This window comes from Panthera pardus, unplaced genomic scaffold, assembly GCF_024362965.1.
Source record: "Panthera pardus isolate Hobbes unplaced genomic scaffold, ASM2436296v1 HiC_scaffold_22, whole genome shotgun sequence".
NCBI classification, from domain to species: Eukaryota; Metazoa; Chordata; class Mammalia; order Carnivora; family Felidae; genus Panthera; species Panthera pardus.
The window spans coordinates 5,885,236-5,893,349 of NW_026526788.1; the positions used below are offsets into that span (position 1 = coordinate 5,885,236).

An 8,114-nucleotide genomic window follows, 5' to 3' on the forward strand; every position below is an offset into this window, starting at 1 on the left:
TGCTCCTGGGAGGGGCAGGGGGGGGGGGCGGACCGCCCCAGCATGGACCAGGCACATCCGGGGGCCTCCCAGCGCAGCTCGAGGCTGAGCAGGGGGCAAAACCCCGGCCTGGGCGGTGCGAGGGGACAACGGTCCCGTCTGCCATTCAGTCAACACTGAGTCTCCGCTTCTGGCCGGACGCAGGGCTCGGAGCCCCGACAGGCCTCGCTCCCTGCAGCCCCCTCCCACGGGCTGCTGCTCCCCTAGAGCGGGTGGCAAGGCGCTCAGCAGACAGAGAACAACAGACAGCATGTACATTTAATTATAACTCTCCCGGATAGGAAGGGCTGGCTATATACAGTGCGTCTGCCTGTTACTAATTATATTTATTTTCAAACGAAGAAGGGGAGGGGGGGGGGAATCTTCTGAAGATGAGTCAGAAAAAAAAAAAAAAAAAAAACCTTCATTGTTATGAAAGCGGAGGAACGTCTCCTGAGGGTGTCTGTAACGCATCGCTGTCACGGCCTGACAATGGAAAAGCTGAGCGCAGAGCCAAGCCAGCCGGTAAACACCTCGTGGCGGCTTTCCTGGCCAGGGCCCTGCGAGCCGGTACCTGCGCCACATGCCCAAGCACGATCAATATGAAAGGCCTTCTCCCTCCCGGACGGAGCCGCCGCTTAGAGCCTGGCTGAGCATCCTATTCCTGCAAAGACGGGGCCGTGCGGCATCTGCTGTCACCTTAATTGGGAGGCAGCGTTCCAGCTGAAACACAGCAAAGGTTTCTCCCTCATCAAAGGAAAAGCGTCCTGACCAGATGGCTGAAATGAAAAGGCTTCGTCTTCAGCCTCCATGCAGCCAACGGTGTTATTAATAACAGCACCGAGAATGCCACAAACCAAACGAGAGCACCTAGAAACCCAAAATAGTCACCCGCATGCAGGCCAGAAGTCGCCGGCACTTGGGGGGCGGGCGCATGAATCTCTGGTTTCAGGGGGAGACGCGGCCGCACACACGGGGGACTCGCGTCCGTGTCTGTGTCCAACGTCTGTGCGTGTCAGGTGCACATGGCTGCTTTCGGGGGGCCCGTTCGTCAGGCCCGCTCTGCCTGTCGGCCCCCTCTTCCTTTGAGACCACACGGCTGCCCTGCCCCCTCCGCACAGATACACCCATGGGGTGAGGGCCACAGGGAGCTTGAGGGGACGCATGCGCCCCAGGGAGCCACCCAAAGACACAGTGTTCACAACGGGGTTTCCAATAATTTTTTAAATAGCCACACTTGTTTTGTTTGCTTTCTTCCAGGAAGGCTGCACTGTTCTGGAAAAGGAGGGGGAGGCAAGAAAAATGTGAGTTCATTTCCTGAGTCTTTTAAATCTTTCTCCGTAGACGGAGCACCGAGGAGCCGTGGCCGGAGGGCAGAGCGGCCTCAGGCACGCAGCACACATGGAAGGAGGTTCGGAACTTGTCCCCGCCGCGTGCTCTTTCCAGGCCATGGCAGGACGCTGGGTTTAGCGATGAGACCGCACTGAAGGATCCGGATGCACGTGGGCTCTCCACCTCCCTCCCAAGAAAATGGTTTGAAGGCCAGTTGCTCTCACAATGGGTTTTTCCCGTTTGCCCAGGCAAGGTTGGACTGTGAAATCGGTTCATCCGAAAGAGAGGGCAGAAAATGGATCCAATGCCGGATTACCGGGGACACGGGAGAGTTTGGAAGGAGCCAACGCTTGTCAGAGTGCCTTTCCACACACATTATTTTACCCACTTCTCAGAGCAACCCCGTGAAGCACATGGCGGTGTGCCCGTTCCACAGGCGAGGCTCTGGGGGTGAAGCAGCAAATCCAAGGGCACCTCACCTCCCCTGCAGACAAATCATCTTTCCTGTCGTGAGCTACCTCCCCTTCGTTGCTGCAGTCAGCATCTTACGCCAAAGTTCTTCGTGGGATGGGCTGGCCCACATCCATCTGCCCGTCTCCCCAGCCAGGATGAAGACACCATGAAGATGGGGACTTTCCTTGCTCACAGATGTGTGTGGTGGCCCGTCATGACCTTGAGCACAGTAGCTCTGTAGTATGTATCTGTCCTACGAAGGAAGGACTGAATGAATGAAAGAGTCCCGCCCCCGAAGGAGGAAAGGGGGTCCAAATGAGAAGCATGACGATCTCTGGCGGGCCAGCTGAGATGCTACAAGGGTCATTCTGAAGCCAGGGGCACAGGATGCCCCAAGCTGAGCAAACCATGACCTGGAGGGCCCAGCTGTCAGGCAGTGGAGTGGCCTTTGCCCCTCGCATCCGGGCACCGTGGGCCCATGCACAGCACATGCGGCCAGAGCAACTTTAGACAGATGCACCCTCAGGAACCCAGAGAGCCCTGCTTTTCCCTGGAAGTGGCCTGGCAGGTCAGGGGCAGGGTCTGGCATCAGACCTGTCAGTCCTTCCCAGAAATTCCGAGCGGCCCATGGATTAAGGCGAGGACCAGCTTTTGGAACAATGGTCCCCGTTCTGGTTTTGCCTCACAGAGACGATGCCTGGCCTCACAGTTCGGGAGCCTGGCCCCTGAGTAAGTCTCCCTAATCCTCACTGTGCCTTCCCCCTGCTCTCCTCTGAGACCCCAAGGTGGCTTCAGTGGACGGTTAGACAGAGGAAAGTGCAGCAGACGGAAGGCCGCACAGAAGACAGGCCTGGAAAGAGGAGGCTCCCCCACCCCCGGCCGTCGTGCCTCCCTGCAGGCTGATTTTGCTCTGACAGCCTTGCGGGTGTTTGTCTTTGATCTTGGTTGTCAGCACAAGCAAGTGTAAGTGCTGACTGTGCCTGGCCTTGCCTTCAACACCACAACTGCTGGGGACACCCAGGGCCCTGCCCTCAGAAGGTGCCCAGTCCCAAACGACGCCAGGCAGCAAACCAAGCCCCCCACCCCCCGCCCCCAGAGCCCAGAGGCACGAGCCAGGCTGCCTGCCACTCAGGGTCCGCTGCTCCTCTGGGCAGATGTGAAGAAGCTAGGCGCTCCCAGCCTCAAAGGGCCAATTCCTCCCTTTTGGACTCTTAGTTTCTGGTTCTGCTGGGCCACGGTTTAAGAGGAAGTAGATCCCGTCATCTCTAGGACAGCAAATGGGGGACTCGTAACAAATCACCCGTATTGAGACCACATTCTGTTCCGGGTCACACAGAGTAAACATTAGAAACCAGACTCGGCACATCTCCTTTCTTCTGACAGGTGGCCCTTTGGAGCTGTGGCAAAAATGACCACTCTGGGGCCCAGAGGGCCAGGACCGCCTGCGGGCACAGTGCGTCATGCACAGCAGAGGAGACCTGGGGACACCGGCACTCACCCCTGGACCGTGCCTTCCACGACAACTTCCCTCCAAAAGGCCATTTGGCTACAACGTATCATATGACTTGTTCTTAGAGTTACATTTTAACTGACAAAGTTTAACAACAACTATGACTTATGGCCTTCTAAAATTGGCAGCAGAAAAATGAACTGAGGAAGTAATGGAAAAAAACCACAAGTGAAGCCACTCTGTATTATGCACAATTTCTGTTGTGCTTTTTTTTCCCTTCCCAAGCATGTGTGTGTGTGTGTGTGCGTGCGCGCGTGTGTGTGCACGCATGCGCGTGCCCATGTGTGTGTCTGTGTGTGTGTTTTCGAAGGGTAGCAAATATTTTCCAGATACACTGTCCTGGCGTTCCCAAGCACATATTTATGCCAAGTTTATAAAAAGCAGCTGCAGACAGGGTTGACTGAAAGGATTGCTCTGCTGTCTGGCTTCCAGAAGGTGCTTCGGTTCTTACTCTGTCACCAGGACAGCCTTACCTCCCAAAACTCTCTGACCCGCGCTGCACGTCTGGAAGAGGACAAACCCGCGGCACAGAGTGACCTGGACGAGCGCTCGCCCCTGGCTCTTCTGACCTTCCGCATCACGCGTCTGGTCCGCAAGGTGCTTGATCGTTTTTAGTCATTCAAAATCCTCACACAGATACAAAAAGGGAAGTGTTCCAAGACTCATTTCACAGATATCTGGAGGGCTCGGAGGGCCATCGTCAGCACCGGTTTCTGAGGGTTTAGAATGTCTGGGGGAGCCCTCCGTGCATAAGCTGTGTCAACCTGCCTTTGCAGCTGCTCGCTCTGGGTTCAGCAGGACACCCTTCCTACGGCCTAAGACCCTCCAACCCTCCCCTTCACCCCTCCGTGGCCTCCCCCCGCTTCTGCTCGGCGAGAAGCTCCAGCCTCCACTTTAGCGTGTTCGTGTTTCCTCACCACACACCCTGCAACCCCCTGGGGCATCCCGAGCGACTGCTCACGGGCACCCAAACCCAGACTCTCACTGGCCTGGGGTGGGGACTCCACTCGCCTCCCTCCTCCATCACAGGCTTAATGAAGACAATAGTCGCCTGCTTTGTAGCTCTCCTGGGGGTGACTAATTGGTTAATCTTGGGAAGGCCCTTTGAAGATGAAAAGCTGGGTATTACTCATAGGGTTGGAGGCACGCACCTGCCCCAGTCGGGGCCTGAGTCAGCAGAGAATGACCTCCCACCTGCGGTCAGCCTAGATCCCCCACTCAAGGTCAGCGCTGGCTGGCAGGAGGGGCGTGGCGAGCACCGGCCAAGGGGAAACCAGGAGGCCTCGGCGGCCTGTGCTGTGTGGGCCGCTCTGAGTCAGGGGACTGCTTCACTGGCATTTACATGGTTTAACAAGCCTTCAAAGGACTCTGCCAAGAGGGCAGCACATGTCCGAGAATATCAGGCAAGACAGTATTTCCTGGTCATTGTTCAGGGAAAATGCCTTCCTCACAGCTAACTCCTCCCAAGCAACAGCGTTTTCTCCTTCCTCCTGGGGAAGGCGAGCTGGGGCAGCGGTGGGTGGCTCTGTGGCGGGCAGACCTGAGGTCCGCGGTGCCAGGGTGGGGCATCGGTGCTTTCCCATCTTCTCTGGCTCGTGGTCCCCACCACACACATCTCTGAGAAAGAGGAAGTGACAGCAAGAACAGGGAACCAGAAGCCAAAACAAGGGATGAAGGCGAGGGTCGCTTATGACCACGCCCCCACCCACCCTTGACCCGGTGGGTCGAGGGGGATTTTGACACAGTGGCAGCTGGGAAGCCAAGAACAGAAAGCCTTTAATCCGTGCAACCTAATGCCAAGATTCCGCCTGAGAGAGCTCACTTCCTGCACCGTCTGCACATTCCTCCCGTTCCTCCCAAGCACCTTCTCCCAGTGACCCCTCTCCATGCAGCCTCTGCTCTCCCCCCACGGCCAACTGCTCCTTTCTTCCAGAAAACAAGGCCTGCGGCCAGAAGGATTCCACGCACTTCTGTTTCTCTTTAAGATCCCTAGGTCCTTAGGAGCTTTTCATGGCCCTTTCTCCTCCGGCAGACTGCCTGGAACCCCAGAGCAAACCCCCCCCCCCCACCCCCGACACACAGAATGATAAAGATCTGGAAAAGTAGGATGGAAGGATGGGGGGGGGGGGACCAGAGCGGTCACTAAATCTTAACACCCAGCAGGGAGTGGATTGCAGAGGGGCGGGGTGGGGGGGGCAGGCCAGCAGGAATGGGCTAGGAAATGATTTTGTTCTGCCTCTGTTTGGAAGGAGGTGCTTGGAAATGACAGTTTGGAGAAGATGGGGGGGGGGGTAGGTAGTGTTTCAAGGGAGGCGGCCTCTCTTCCGCAGTTCTAACAGTGCCATCAAGTGGCTCTGCGTGCAGACGCAGGACAGAGCCTCCAGACAGCCCGAGCTGACCCCGTGGACGGGGGAGCAACGGGGCTTTGTAAAGGACAGTGGCCAGCGTCTCACCTCAGCCACAGAGCCGAGCGCCTTCCCCTGGAACGGTCTGCGGGGAGGGGAGGAAGGTTCCCCCCAAGTGTATGTCCCCTAAGGGAAACGGGCCATCACGTTCACCGTGCTCCTGCAAGATGCTTCATTTAGCCTCTCGGCCCACACACAGGGACAATGCTGGGAGGCGCGGGGACGAGAGTCACTGTACCATGGGAGGCACCAAAGCACATTTTCAACCTGACACATGGTCAGTGACCACAGCAAGCCTGCCTGTGCCACCCGGCCCTTGTCTGGAGATCCTCGGTGAAGGAGAAATGAGGACTGAAGGGTGCTGGGCAAGACGTGGTCTGGTGAGCACGCCAGAGGAAGCTTCTGGCCAGGGACACAAGCCGCCTTCTGGTGTTAACACTGACTTTCGCTGTATTCCTTTTTTCTTTTTCTTTTTAACTCTGCAAGTCAAAACCAACTCACCTTAGAAATACAAAAGTGATTTTCTTTCTAAAGAGGAATTTAAAAGAAACAGAAGGCTTTCCCAACAGTTTTGTGTTTGGGTTACTGGGAATGAGGAGGAGACAGAGCCGGGGGGGGGAGCGAACGTTCCACAAGGAGTCAGGGCCCCGTGCCATTCCTAGCCCCCACACTCAGCTGCTGCGTGTATGTCTGAGGAGGTGACCTCACTCACTAATCTCATTAAAAAAAATTTTTTTTGATGTTTTTATTTATTTTTGAGAGTGAGACAGAGAGCAAGCAGGGGTAGGGGCAGAGAGAGAAGGAGACACAGAGTCCGAAGCAGGCTCCAGTCTCTGAGCTGTCAGCACAGGGCCCGACACGGGGCTCGAACCCACGAACCACGAAATCATGACCTGAGCCGAAGTCGGACGCTCAACTGACTGAATCACCCAGGCGCCCCTCTAACTTCATTTTCCTACAAAAACCGGGGGCAGAAATAGATCCATAGTTTCCAGAACTACACTCCCAGGCCCCAGGGGAGGGTTGGCAGTTTGGTAGAACTTTGGTCCCCATGCCTTTTACCAGAACAACTCTGTCTTTATCCACAGTATCGTGGCGACTTCTCAGATACCTGTCCAGACCATGACTCTCAGAACTGTTGGCCACACCGGCAGAGTTAAGGCCCCAACATGGTGTTTATACTTCATGACCCCAGACCCGGACTACAGTTGAGTACGTAAGAGATGGGCAGCTGCCCAGGTGAGCCAATCTGATTCTCCCTCCCCAGAATTTGAAACTGGGTCAGGCTGGGTCAAAGTTGGTCTCTGTTAGAGCTGAGGCAGCTATATTGGGTCAGAGGACAGAGGGGCTCAGAGCGCCAGCCCCTCCCTCGGATCCCCTCTGAACCTTCACTGTGTTCCCCCCCTACGATATATTGCCGCTATTAAAAAAGGTTGGGTTTTTTTTTTTATGTTTATTTATTTTTAAGAAACAGAGTGCTAGCAGGGGAGGAGCAAAGAGGGAGACACAGAATCCGAAGCAGTCTCCAGGCTCTGAGCTGTCAGCACAGAGCCTGACGCGGGGCTCGAACTCACGAACCATGAGATCATGACTGGAGACGAAGTTGAATGCTTATCCGACCAAACCACCCAGGCGCCCCAGCCCCTGCGGACAAGACCATCTAAACACTTCTTCCCAGATCTGAGAAACAATAAGATCACCCAACCCAGTGCAACAAACCTCATCTCCCAGAGCCACATTCTGTTTTTGAAAATAAAGGGAAGTTTCTAAACAGACCATGTTACCTTATGAATTAAAATGTTTAACAGACTAGGCATATAATGGATCAGTAAATATTCACATTATCATTTCTATTACTGGTGTGTTCAAAACTTATTTACAAATCAATCATAGTTTCTTGTTGCTATAAATTTTAACTTCAAAAACATTTTCTTGTTCGTATCTACTAGGACCTCATTTATCAATAATGTGGTTTTTTTTTAAACGTTTATTTATTTTTAAGAAACAGAGTGCTAGCAGGGGAGGAGCAAAGAGGGAGACACAGAATCCGAAGCAGTCTCCGGGCTCTGAGCTGTCAGCACAGAGCCTGACGCGGGGCTCGAACTCACGAGCTATGAGATCATGACCTGAGCTGAAGTTGGACGCTTAACCGACTGAGCCACCCAGGCACCCCAATAATATTTTAAAATTTTATTTTGTCCTGAAATCTTCCATCCAAGGACTTAAGTATCTATAAATATGCTAGTGCATTCATTCATCCATTTTCTTAGATGCTCTGAGTTTACCAAAGAATAGATCCCTTCACTAAGATCTTACAGGGTAGAACTTGAAGAAACCATAATTTTAAGTGCATATTTCCTAAATTAGGTCTTCTTATATTATAGAAGACCCGTGCC

The 8,114-nt window shown here is 54.3% G+C and overlaps 1 long non-coding RNA gene across 2 annotated transcripts; it reads left to right on the plus strand.

Annotated features, from left to right (window-relative positions):
* Positions 1–1,038: 1,038 nt before the first annotated feature.
* LOC109248886 (uncharacterized) lies at positions 1,039–7,677 on the plus strand. Of its 2 annotated transcripts, none has more exons than XR_002072302.2 (3): positions 1,039–3,910; positions 6,807–6,957; positions 7,187–7,677. It is a non-coding gene; the product is annotated as an uncharacterized LOC109248886 (long non-coding RNA). The 2 variants fall into 2 exon arrangements; XR_002072303.2 differs by having other exon boundaries at positions 7,193–7,677.
* The last annotated feature ends 437 nt before the right edge of the window (positions 7,678–8,114 follow it).